The 13467-nt window shown below is 43.3% G+C and overlaps 1 long non-coding RNA gene across 2 annotated transcripts in view; it reads right to left on the bottom strand.

Annotated features, from left to right (window-relative positions):
* LOC120098187 (uncharacterized) overlaps positions 1-13467 on the bottom strand; it is a 66539-nt gene that overhangs the window by 15921 nt on the left and 37151 nt on the right. The gene's annotated exons all lie outside the window — the stretch shown is intronic.

The raw sequence follows: 13467 nt of genomic DNA, 5'->3' as shown, positions 1-13467 counted from the left end.
AGCAGGATAAAAAACGGAACCTTCCACTTTTCTGCTGGAGGTCTTGACCCCATTCCCCAATCTTTAAACCACCGATTACCTTCTTTTCCTCTATTCTCCTGGCCAGACCAGGACTATAGCAAAACGGAAAAGCAGAGAATTTAAAGAGAGCCCTGAGATTGTTTTTTGTTTTTGTTTTTTAAATTCACCACTAGTTAAAAACAAAACAAAGCAACAACAACAACAACAAAAAACAAACGCCACAATGAATAGAATCTAAACATCTGAAATAAGAGAGGGTTTATCCTGTGCTTGTTTAACCCTGTCTCTATGGCCTCATCCCTAAGACTGACTCTGGTTCCAAATTGCAGAAAGCAGCTAGATATCTGTGGTTTGCTAACTGATTCATTAAGATATTGCATTAAAATATTATTTATCTTGGTGACTGAGTTTCCTTTTTAAAAATCTTCCTTTAACTTGATCCCTGAAGTGAATGCTTTGTTCATTTCACACATGCTAGCCTTGGGCTCGTTTCAATCTTTTCTATTAAAACACTCTTTTTCTCTTTCCTTTCCTTTCCTTTTTTTTTTTCCTTAGTGGCTGGAAAGATGGATCAGTAATTAAGAACACTTGCTGCTCAATTCTAAGACTGGAATTCAGATCCCAACACCCACATCAATGGCTCACCAAAGGGCTGTAACTCCAGCACCAAGAGATCCAATGCCTCCTTCCGGGCTCCAGGGCTACCTGAATAAACTCTCATAGGCACACACTGTGTGGGAGTCAGGTGAACAGAACTTACAGAAAGAATCAATCTCCTCCCCCCTCCATGTATATAGGAAGGGGATTTATTAAAAATGGCTTACAGGCTGTAGTCCAGCTAGTCAAAACATGGCTGTCTATGAATGGAAGGTCCAAGAATTCAACAGTTGTTCAGTCCATGAGGCTGAATGTCTCAGCTGGTTTTCAATATCTGCCAGAATTCTGAAGATGGAGACTGTAAAGCCAGGGAAAGAGTGGGCTTTCCGGTGAGAGGAGAGAGAGCAGAAGATTCCTTCTTCTGTGTCCTTTATGCAGGCTTTAGATAAGATGTGGGCCATATCAAAGGTGTATCTTCCCACCTCAAAGATCCAGACTAAAAGTAGGCTTTCCTATTTCAAATAATGTAATTAAAAATAAACATTTCCCACACAGATATGCCCAGCCATTTGGGTTTTAGTTCATTACAGATGTCATCAGGTTGAAAACCAAGAATAGTTCACAAGTCCACCCCTGGTCAACTTGGCGCATAATGACATCTCTTTATATCACAATTTCCAAATGAAAATAATAACCAGGTCACAATTATGCCTAGCATGATATAACTACTCCTCATACAACCACTAATGTATTATAAATTTAGAATAGGTGGCAATGTCCCTTGAGGAACAGTTTTTAAGCATCTTAAAATTAAATCAGATAATTAATCAAATATAACAAATTAATACTGATATTCTCTTAATTGATACTACATTGCATAATAAAGAAATTGGGGAAAGAAAGTATAAATACAAATCTATACAAATAAATTCTTCCCAAAGTAGGAGAGAAACACATGTCAGTTATAATCCTCATTTCTGTAACTGTTCTTGAGGCCTTAGCTGGCCTAGGCGTTTTTCTTTTTCCTGGAGGAGTGACCTATAACCTATATCTTCATTTCGGAAAGGCCCGTGCCCTTTGTCATCCTGCCTGAATTGGGTTGTTGTAGTTTCCCATTGACTTTAATACAGGATGAGGTAGCACCAAGAGATGCCCTAAAGCATCTCTGCACTTCAGACATAATCTCTCTTACCTCCGCAGTGGAGAAGCAGCCCAATTTCCCCTTGGTAATCTGGATCAATCACCCCTCCTAACACTGCTATCCCTTTCTTAGGCTGTTGGCTTAAGGGCATCAAAAGCTCAAAGAAGCCAAGGGGAAGTCTGAGCTTCCAGTTCAATGGAATGTTTGTCGTAGCTCCAGGCAAGAGTATTCCTCCCTCTGGAAACAAAACTTCTGGGTCAGCAGAACTTAAGGTCGCAGGAACAGGAAACAAATTTTTTTCCTAGTGGGTCACTAGGGGTGACAGTGAGTGGAACTATTTCCTTTTCCACCCCTTGATGTCTGGAACTGTGTATCATATCCTCGCTATCGGAGAAGCCGTACCTTATATTGGATGCTGGTTCAAAGCATATTCTGCTGCCTCTGGGAGAGTGCTGCTTTAGCCCTCTCCCTGTACCTGTCTTCAAAAAGTAACCTCATGTTCCTCTAAAGCTAGCTTCAGGATGGTGGGGAGCATGGTAAGAGCAGTAGATCCCATGATTGTGGGTCCACTGTTCTGCTCTCTGGCTGTAAGGTGAGTTCCTTGATTGAAGCAATACGGTGTGGAATACTATGGTGGTGGAAAAGGCAATCTGTAAACCCATGCATGAGCTTCAGCAGAGGCATTAGGTGCAGGAAAGGCAAAAATCTATAATCACAGTAAAAATCTACTCCAGGCCAGGAAGTGGTGGCACACACCTTAATTCCAGCATTTGGGAGGCAAAGTTCTGGCAGATCTCTGAGTTTGAGGCCAGCCTGGTCTACATAGTGAGTGAGATCTAGGACATCCAGGGCTACACAGAGAAAGCCTATCTGAAACAAAACAAAAGAATCTACTCCAACAAGAACAAAGCATTGTCATTTCCATGCAGGACGTGGGCAGTGTAGTCAACCTGCTCCCAGATCACTGCTGGTCTCTCCAGGGAATGGTGCCATGCCTGGAGCTCAGTGCTGGCCTCTGCTGCTGGCGTACCTGGTGCTCAGTAGTAGCTGTAGCCAGGTCAGCCTTAGTAAGTGGCATTCCGTGTTGTAGAGGCCATGTATAACCTCCATCTGTGTCATTGTGGCCACGTTGTTTATGGATCCATTGGTCAATGACAGGGATGGCTAGGGAAAGAGGCTGAGTATCCACAGACTCGCTCACCCTATGTACTTGATTATTGAACTCCTCTGCTGAAGTCACCTTTGGATGAGCATTTACGTGAACACAAGTATCTTTACATCTTTTGCCCATTTGGAGAGATCTATCCACATACTGCTTTCCAAGATGTCTTACCAGTTTTCCAATCACGTACTCTCCGAGGCCCTGACCATTCAGCCAACCCATTGGTTGCAGGTCAAGAGTCAGGCAACAATCACACACGTGGCCATTTCTCCTGCCAAACAAAATGTATGACTACGTGTACTACCCGAAGTTCTGCCCCATCCCCAGCCCCGTGATGATTTCCGGTTTGCCAGTGCCTTTCAGGGTTGTCCCAGAAAGGAGCTGCAGTGTTGCAGCTGTCCACATCTGGGTGGACAGAGCCATCAGTAAACCAGCCCCAGTCTTCTCTTCCTCAGTCAATTGATCATGGAGCATGCCCCATGAGGTTATAGACGCATGGTTGTTGGCAGATGGCATTGTAAGGGGAGTAGAAACCATGAGTATTTGGGCAACTTCTTCCTGCCATATGTTTGTGCCTTCAGGACTTGCTTGACCTGAGTATGTATTTACCACTTCTATTGGATAATAGACTGCTGCTGGGTATATCTTACTTCATAGCTTGGTGGGTCAGATAACATCCACTTCATGATGGGCAGCTCAGGTCACGTGGTAACTTGGTGGCCCACTGTCAAACTTCCAGTCTTCACTAAGGCCCAATAGCTGTCTCTCAAAGGTAGAATAGTGGTCTGCAAATGAAGGTAGAGCCTTGTTCCAAAATCCCAGAGGTCTCTTCCTATAGGGATCTGCAAAGGCTCCAAACATCATTCCCATCTGAGATTGACACCAGGGTCTGCTGGATCCTATGATCCAAGTGGTAGAGCAGCCCTCACAGCAGCCTGGACCTGTTGAAGAGCCTTCTCCTATTCCAGGTCCCACACAAAGCTAGCAACTTTCCAGGATACTTGGTATATGGGCTGGAGTAACACACCCAAATGAGGAATGTGCTCTCTCCAGAGTCCAAATAAGCCCAATAAATGTTGTGCTTCTTGGTGGTAGGAAGGGCCAAGTGCAATGACTTATCCTTCACCACAGAAGAAATATCTCTGTCTGCATGCCCTACATCACTGGACTTCTAAGAAGTTCACTTAGGTAGAAGGCCCTTGAATTTTGGTTGAATTTATTTCACATCCTCTGGTGTATAAATGCATTAGCAACAAGTCCAAAGTGGTTGGTACCTCATGCTCACTTGGTCTACACATCATAGCATCGTCAATATTGAGGACCAGTGTGATTATTTTGTGGAAGAGAGAGCTCACCAAGATCCCTTTGAACCAAGTTATGACACAGGGCCAGAGAGTTAATATATCCTTGAGGCAAAACTATAAAGGTATACTGCTGGCCTTGCCAACTGAAAGCACATTGCTTCTGGTGGTCCTTATGGACAGGTATTGAGAAAGACATTTGCTAGATCAAAAGCTACATATCATGAATCAGGAGATGTGTTAATCTGCTCAGGTAATGACACCATAGCTGGAGTAGGAGCTGCAGTTGGATCACTACTTGATTGGGTTTTCAATAATCAAGTGTCATTCTCCAGCTGTCTTCTTCACTGGCCAGACAGGAGAGTTAACAGGAGATGTGGTAGGAACCATCACCACCCCTACAATTTTCAAGTCTTTGATGGTGAAATTATTTTCTGCAGCTCCTCCGGGGATGCAGTACTGTTTTTGATTCACTATTTTCCCTGGCAGAGGCGACTCTAAAGGCTTCCATTTAGACTTTCCAACCATAATAGCCCTCACTCCACAGGTCATGGAACCAATGTGAGAATTCTGCCAACTTCGAGGCATATTTATGCCAATTATACCCTCTGGGACTGGGGAGATAACCACAGAATCAATTTGGGGGCCCACTGAACCTTCAGACTGAAGTGGAAAACCCATTAATCACCTGACCTCCATAAGCCCCTACTTTGGTTGGAGGGCCATGTTTCTTGGGGTCTCCTGGAGTCAGGGTCAATTCACAACCCGTTTCCAATACATCCTGGAAGTGCTGATTGTTTCCTTTCCCTCATTGTACAGTCACCCTTGTAAAAGGCCAAAGGTCCTTCTGGGGAAAGGCTAACAGTAAAACTCTTAGGTATTTTATCAAGGTCCTTCCACAGGCGAACCTGCCTGTCACTTCTTTCAAGGGGTTCTGTGTCTGCAAACTGGCTCAAGTTGAAATTGATTCATGAGCCAAGATTCCCTTTTGCCACGATCCAATGTGGCCTTTCCTTCATTTGTTTGAGATTTTTTTTTCTGCTTATACAGATCAAATAAAAAATGCAGCAGGCTTCTTATGTACTTGGGGGACATCATAATTGATTAGCCAGTACCAAAGGTCCATTCCAGTCAGGCCACCATAAAATCACTTAGCCTGCGCTGACCATTTAACAGGTTAGGCCTTCATGGACATTGCTCTATCTGTGCTGTCCATCAGGGTAAGTACGCCCACCTTGCCTTTGGTGATTCAGTGCTGCCGCCTGGCCCCTTCTCCTACTGGGCCCAGTCAAACCCACTGCATTTAACTCACCCAACTGAGCAGCAGCATCTCTGAGGTCTGGCAAAAGGAAAAGGGCAAGAAGGAATTTCTTCAGATGTGCTGGTTCTCCTCTCACCATTTTGTATCTTATAGGATTAGTGAACGGTATGCCTTCTGGGTCTTCCTATTGTCGAGGATTAGGTTTCCACAGCACATCCACTCAAGCATTACAATTTCCCTGAGCCTTAAAATTCCCTCATCAACGCTAAGCCAAGGGATCTTCAGGCAGTTGGAGGCATCTCCAGGCATCCCAGATCAGGCATCTCCAACTCCTTTTCAGTCGGCCATCTTTTGACAAACGCTTCAGCCGATCATTCAAACAAACTCTTGACACCTTTTTAATTTTTTGTCCTAGAGTCTCCACTAAGGTGGTCCATATCAATAAACTCAGATCCAGTTTTATGATTCTTCCACAATTATTTCATACCCTTTAAAGTCCATTTCCACACACAGTTCTCAGGCATCTGCTTGAATGAATTAGTAAACTCATTAACCTCTTCAGTAGTACAGCTCACCTCCTCATGGACTACACTCTTTCCCCTGCTTGGACTTTAGTCTGGTTAGAGGTCTAGAGACAACCATTGGTGGATTCTGAGGTGCATCAGCATTGTCTTGCTTGGCATTTCCATAAGAGAAATCACTGCTGGTTTAGCAGACAATGAAAGATTCATTTCCTTAGTAAAAGGTGGAAAAGGCATCATTTTAGGGGATGTGGGTGAGAATGGAGAAATTACTTCCTCAGGTGAGGTAAACCCTTGAGAACCTGAGAGTTCAAAGCTCTCAGCCTCAATAGGGTCTTCCCACACATCTCCATCCCAAGTTACAGGACCCCATTCTATACCAATGATGCCCTTTTAACCACTGACACCCTTCAAGGCTGGGACTTGAATTTTCGTTGTAATTCAGCCAACTTTATAATGAGGGCTTCTGATTGATTTTCCTGCAGCTTGAGATCTGTGGCTGCTGGAGAGGAGATTCTCTCCCAGGGCACACTTAGAAACCTTTACACTGTTTATGTGCGTCTGCAGTTGGTCAATTTTATCACTGAGTTCATTGTTGTCTTTCACCGTATTCTGAGAAGCCAGAAAGTGGTTAATTTGATCACAGAGTGCCTTCTTTTCCTTTGTCAATTTATCCAGAGATTCTGGGAGCAACCAATCAGTATCATTATTTTCCCACTAGTTGTTAAATTTTATATATAGAGTCACCAAAAAATGTTGCCTCTCTGAGTTGGTGAATCTGGATATCAAATACATGTATCTCCCTCAGTTTGTAAGATAGTTCATGTCGTGAGCTTTCAGTACTCTCCAAGATTCTAGGAGAGGCTTCAGTAACTGTAGATGTTGGCAAATTGGAAAGCCTATCACAGATACTTTAAAAATTTATCTTGGGGTGCTGGAGAAATGGCTCAGTGGTTAAGAGCACTGACTGCTCTTCCAGAGGTCCCGAGTTCAATTCCCAGCAACCACATGATGGCTTACAAAAAATCTGTAATGGGATTTGATGCCCTTTTCTGGTCTGTCTGAAGACAACTACAGTGTACTCATACATAAAATAAAAATAAATTTCAAAATTGGATGAGCTTGCCTGGTGATGTGAGTGCTGGGAGAGCTGGTGAGCTGTCCAATTCAGCTAACACCCAGGCCTAGATCCAGGGCTTTGAGTTGGCCCACCCCAGTATCTACCTCATCTATGAGTGTACAAAGGGGCCAGTACTGCAGATCTGCAGGAGCTCTATGACACAGGACCACAACAAGATAACTAAGAGGAATCTTGGTGAGGATCCAGTACTGATGGTGTCCAGAAGCCAGAGGCCTTGAACCACACCAATGACTCATTGCAAAGAACATTTACAAGAAAAGACTGTGGACAAAAGGGTACACTGTGGGAGCTTCCAAAATGAGATTTTTTTAAATTTTGTTTTGTTTTTATTCTGAGGGGGCAGTTTGCAAGGAGGGCAGGTATGAAGAGTCAAGGAGTTGGGTGAGATTGTGGTGAGTGATGTAAATTCAAAAATATCAATAAAAAGTTAAAAAGAAAGAAAAAAGTCCCTCATAGGTGTAACTGGCTTCCTGAGTTTTATTTAATTCCGGTTTTAGACAAGTTGGCAACTAAGATAGCCATTTTACACACACACACACACACACACACACACACACACACACACACAAACACACACACACACACACACACAAACACACACACACCACAAGTAAATTTTTTTCTTTTTTTTTTTTCGGAGCTGGGGACCGAACCCAGGTCCTTGCGCTTGCTAGGCAAGCGCTCTACCACTGAGCTAAATCCCCAACCCCACAAGTAAATTTTTTTTAAAGGTTGTTTATTTTATTTATATGAGTGCACTGTAGCTATTTTCAGGCACACCAGAAGAGGGCATCAGATCTCATTACAGATGGTCGTGGGCCACCATGTGGTTGCTGGGAATTGAACTCAGGACCTCTGGAAGAGCAGTCAGTGCTCTTAACCACTGAGCCATCTCACCAGCCCCACAAGTAAATTTTTTAAAATCTTTATTAACTCATGAAGATTCTGCTTGTGAATAAACCTGAATCTGGCTTAATAAGATAAGGAAATGTGCAGGACATATTAGAGTTTGTGTTGTTTTTCTGTCTGCCTGCCTGCCTGTCTGCCTGCCTGCCTGTCTGTCTGTCTGTCTGTCTGTCTGTCTGTCTGTCTGTCTGTCTCTCTCTCTCTCTCTCTCTCTCTCTCTCTCTCTCTCTCTCTGTGTGTGTGTGTGTGTGTGTGTGTGTGTGTGTGTGTGTGTGTGTGATGTCTCTCAGTTTTTGCAACAGGATTTTGCTGTATAGCAAATCCTCCTGCCTCAGCCTCCCAAACATTGGGATCTTAGGTTTTAGCCACAATGAGGAGCTCAAACTCCATTCCATTGTTCTTTCTTACCCAGCAAGAACAGAAAGTGGAAGGAGAGAAGATTTAAATTTTGATGGTGAATCCTAGCCCCTTCCCCAAACTAGGATACACACCAGAGCAAGTTTAAAAAGACATGGCTCTACCACTTCCTACAAGCCTGGGTACACGGACTGACCTTTTGGGGAAACTGAAAAAAAATTTTTGGGTAACTTGTCTATATCTACTTTTTGTCTTAGATGTTGGTTTTGGGATTGCCCACTCCTTTAGATGCTTCTTTGCTGTATAGTGATCATGGTGGTACTGGTGTGCCTGTTCACAAGCCCCAAAAGACCACTAAGGCATCATCTCTGATGTAATTCCACTAAGGTCTTTATTTACAAGCTGGAGCTTGGGCCACACCCTCATCTCCAATGCAGTAGAACAAGAGGGCGCAACCCCAATCCCAGTTTCAGGCAAGCATTTATAGAGGCAAGAAGAGGGTATCTATCCTGGCACACATTTGATTGGTGGGCCATTATGGCCCTTAACATAATTGGCTGGTGCTGGGAGCCAAACCATAAACTTAACTTCTGTTTTCCTCCGAGTGGTGGTTGTTAGGATGTGAAGTGTCAGGAATGGGCTTGTAACCTGGGGGTGCAGATTTGTTGGGGAATAACCTGGAGACTGGTACTAGATGCAGGTCCTGTTGAGAGGTAGCCTGGAAACTGATGCCAGGAACTGGGAGACCTGTTAGTTAACTCGAGGTCAGCCTTAGGTCAGGTTCTCTAAGAGTCTGAACCCTAAAGATCTGGTCTCTGGTCTCTCAGTGTTTTATTTTGTTTATTATTATTATTATTATTATTATTATTATTATTATTATTATTATTTTGTGACAGGGTCTTATATATCCCAGACTGGCCTTAAACTTGCCATGTACCTGAGAATGGCCTTCAAATCTGCTCCTCCTCAGTTGTAAGCTTAGTAAACATAAAACACATAACAATGTGTTTAGTATGCTTAGAGACCTGAACAATTACTAACTTCTAAGGACTCTAAGGGATGTTCACTTGTTATTCTTGTTATTTTTACTAGTCATGAAGGTATTTTCTTTTGAATGAAAATTTGATAATCTTTTGTACCTATATGCAGATTGAAGATATGACTGTGTACCTGTGTTAGGTATTAGGAATTGAATCCAGGGCCCTGTACATGCTAACCACATGATCTACTCCTAAGATCTACTTCCAGCCCAGTTTGTTAATGAGAATTTATCAAACTCATTTTTGTAAAATGTCTACTTCAGAATAAATGCTGAATGGTCATAGCAAAATTATCATTAACACTGTCATTATCACCGTGATACAGCTCACATAATACAGGTGATACTCAGTGTCTGATTGACAGAGTCACCTGGGAGAGGGGCCTCTGATCTTGCCTGTGGGGAATTATTTTTATTACACTAATTGAAGCAGAAAGACCCGCCCACCATGGGTGGCACCATTTCCTGCGTGGGATCCTGGCTGCATCAGTGGAGAGCTGGAGTGGACCAGTAAGTAGACTGTATTCATTGCTGTCTCTCTTCCTGATTACAAAGGCCAGAATGGGACTTCCTGACCCAGCCCCTGCTGCCTTCATTTTCCTGCCACATTGGACTATAATCTGGAACTGTGAGCTAGAATAAACCATATCTGAAATTGCTTTTGTTGAGATATTTTATTACAGTGGCAGGGAAAGAAAGGACAATTTATGAATATATGTGATATATTGGACTAATAGCTATTTATAACCAGAATATGTCTATTATAATATAGAACACCAGGGCACATGATTCGTATCAAGTTCTCAGTTAACACTTACTAAACAAACAAACAAACAAACAAAACCCCCAGCTTAGCTCGGCACAGAGGCACCTGCCTGTGGAACTTGGGAGACAAAGAAAGGGGAAGGGGGCAGCGCAAAAGAGAGCTCACACGCTTCATCAAATGGCCCCGCCACATCAGGCTGCAGCAGCCAAGAGCCATCCTCCACAAGCAGCTCAAAGTACTTCCTGCCATTAACCAGTTGACCCAGGCTCTGAACAGGCAAACAGCGACTCAGTTGCTTAAGCTTGCCCACAAGTACAGGCCAGAAACAAAGCAAGAGAAGAAGCAAAGACTGCTGGCCCACTCTGAGAAGAAAGCTGCTGGCAAAGGGGACATCCCAACTAAGGGACAGCCTGTCTTCCAAGCAGGGGTCAATACAGTCACCTTGGTAGAGAACAAGGCAGCTCATCTGGTGGTAATTGCCCATGATGTAGACCCTATTGAGCTGGTGGTTGTCCTGCCTGCCCTGTGTCGAAAGATGGGGGTGCCCTATTGCATCATCAAGGGAAAAGCCAGGCTGGGCACCTGGTCCACAGGAAGACGTGCACCACTCTTGTCTTCACACAGGTTAACTAGGAAGACAAGGGTGCCCTGGCTAAGCTGCTAGAAGCTATTAGGACCAATTATAATGACAGATATGATGAGGTGGAAGGAAAGGACTAACACTACAATATGTCAAGTATTTACTGAATATGGGATTTTTCCCCATGTTTCCTTCTAAGGTAGGTACTGCTGTATTCTCTGTCACAGACAGGAAACATGTTTGTAGACGTTATTGACTTCCTAGTCATGCAGCTATTATGTTTTGGTTTTTTGAGACAGGGTGTCTTGATTTTCTATTGCTATGAAAAGACACCATGACCAAGGCAACTTATAAAAGACGGCATTTAATGGGGTCTTGCTTATAGTTTCAGGGGGTTTAGTCCATGATCATCATGGCAGGAAGCATGCTGGAATGGTGCCAGAGTAGCAGCTGAGAGCTTGTCATCTAGTCCACAGTCACATGGCAGAGGGAAGGGGGGAGGGAGATGAGAGAGAGAGAGAGAGAGAGAGAGAGAGAGAGAGAGAGAGAGAGAGAGAGAGAGGACTCTGAACCTAGTGTGGGTTTTTGAAACCTCAACCCTCTACCACATTCCTGCCAGTGACACACTTCCTCTAACAAGGCCACATCACACAAGTGGGGACCAAACATTCAAACACACGAGTCCATTGGGGTTATTCTATTCAGACAACCACATAGGGTCAGTCTCGTGTATCCTTGGCTGGCCTTGAACGCACATGGATGCACCTCCTCCTGCCTCCACTTCCTGCGTGCTAGGATTAAAGGTGTGTGCGGCCCGCCACTTTTAATCCGTGCTGGAGGTAAGAGATGCTTTTATCTGTTTTACTATATTTCAGTTTCTCTATCTTATAAGGAGTAGGGTTTTTTTGTTGTTCTTATTTGCTTGTTTTTAAAACTGTCTAATGTAACTCAGGCTGGCCTCAAACTTGCTATGTAGTTGAGGATGACCTTGAACTCCTGATCTTCCTGCATTCATCTCCTGAGTGCTGAGATTACAGGTGTGCATCACAATTTCCAGCTCTAACAAGCTGGGTAGCTGGGTATGGAAGCACATACCTGTAATCTAGCATTCAGGAGGCCGAGGCAGAAGGATTGGGCCAGAGCTACATAACATGACCCAGTTTCAGAGAGAGAGAGAGAGAGAGAGAGAGAGAGAGAGAGAGAGAGAGAGAGAGAGAGAGAGAGAGAGAGAGAGCCTATGAGCCAGTGAGGCTATAATTCTCTCCCTTCTGACTATATAATACATGTTATAATTAGAGAGAAATTTCATTCATTTGGACTCTAAAAATGCACAATTTGTGACTATCTTGGTCATATTGCACTGAAGTGTCTGTCATGGGGAATAGAGGATGTAAAACACAATGGCACCACTGAGCAGACAAATGGTGCCTTCAGGTCCTGTAAGTTGACATGTATGTTAACCACTTTTTAAAATATTCATTGCTTTTGTCTGAACGCAGAACAACAAGCCCGGATTTATTCAGCAAAGAAGCTCCTGCTCATACGGCATTAAGCGGCAACTGAATTGATTCCGAAGGAAATAATATCCAACTTCAGATCGGCTCTTGGGAAATGTTCAAAGCGAGTGGTTGAGAGACAATTTTTCGGAGAAAATACATCAGCTATTGTAAGTGCCGGGAGGAAGGAGGGAAGACTCATGATCTAGAAATGTGACTGGAATCGATATGTAAGAGGTTTTTGGTGACATCAAGAGGCTAGTTTTGGTAGTGTGGTATGAGCGGGAGCAAACTTTCAGGGACCTAAAAAGTGACTAAGTAGTAATGGAACCTCCTTGAACCTATCCATTCAACTATTCATCAGAGAAACAAAGGAGGCAAAGACAGTAATGAACCGGGCGGTAACAGTAAATACAAGTGAGGATTTTTGCACAAGGAGAGAGGGGTTCTGCACGCCTGAAGAGGAAGAAACAGTGGTACTGGGAAAGGCCAGATAGGGAAGAAACAATATTAAAAACAGGCGTTTTCCAAATGCAGTCTTTTTGAAATATAAGTAAGAAAATGAGAAAATGAGAAAGTGAGCCCCACGCTGAGAAGAGACATTTTCAAGAATGTGGGAAAGTATACTAAGAATGTATAAGGCCAACCACAAGAACAAGCAGCCCACTAAATGAGAAAATGGACAAAAGATTTGATCAGATAAGCCATAAAAGATGTAGTAGGGACAACAGAAAAGGACACACAATCATATTCGACACCAATTGTCATCAGGAAAATGTAAATTAAAATAACAGTGTGATGGTACTACATTTTCATAACTATTAGAATACCCAGATTTAAAAAAATAAAGACAACAGAACAACAGACCCTCCCATACATTGCTGGTGGGAAAGCAAAGAGGTGCAGCCACACTGGTTAAGAGATGAGTCATTTTTCACCAAATGGATACCTGCCAAATGCCCATCAGCTGGTTAAACGAGTTGTGGCATTCAGTGGGATATTGTTTAGTAATAAAAAAAGAAGAAACTGATATGCAATTGCATTAGTGACTCTTCAAAGCATTATGCTGTTCAGTATGGTGGTAAGTACAGTCCTTACATTTATGAGAAGGATTGCTAGTTTAAGGCCAACTTGGGCCACCTAATAAGATTATATAATCTATAAATAAACAACAGAAG

The sequence above is a fragment of the Rattus norvegicus genome, chromosome 18, assembly GCF_036323735.1.
Source record: "Rattus norvegicus strain BN/NHsdMcwi chromosome 18, GRCr8, whole genome shotgun sequence".
Classification (NCBI taxonomy): Eukaryota; Metazoa; Chordata; class Mammalia; order Rodentia; family Muridae; genus Rattus; species Rattus norvegicus.
Note: the sequence above shows the minus strand (reverse complement) of the source record. Positions and strands in the feature narration are given on the sequence as shown.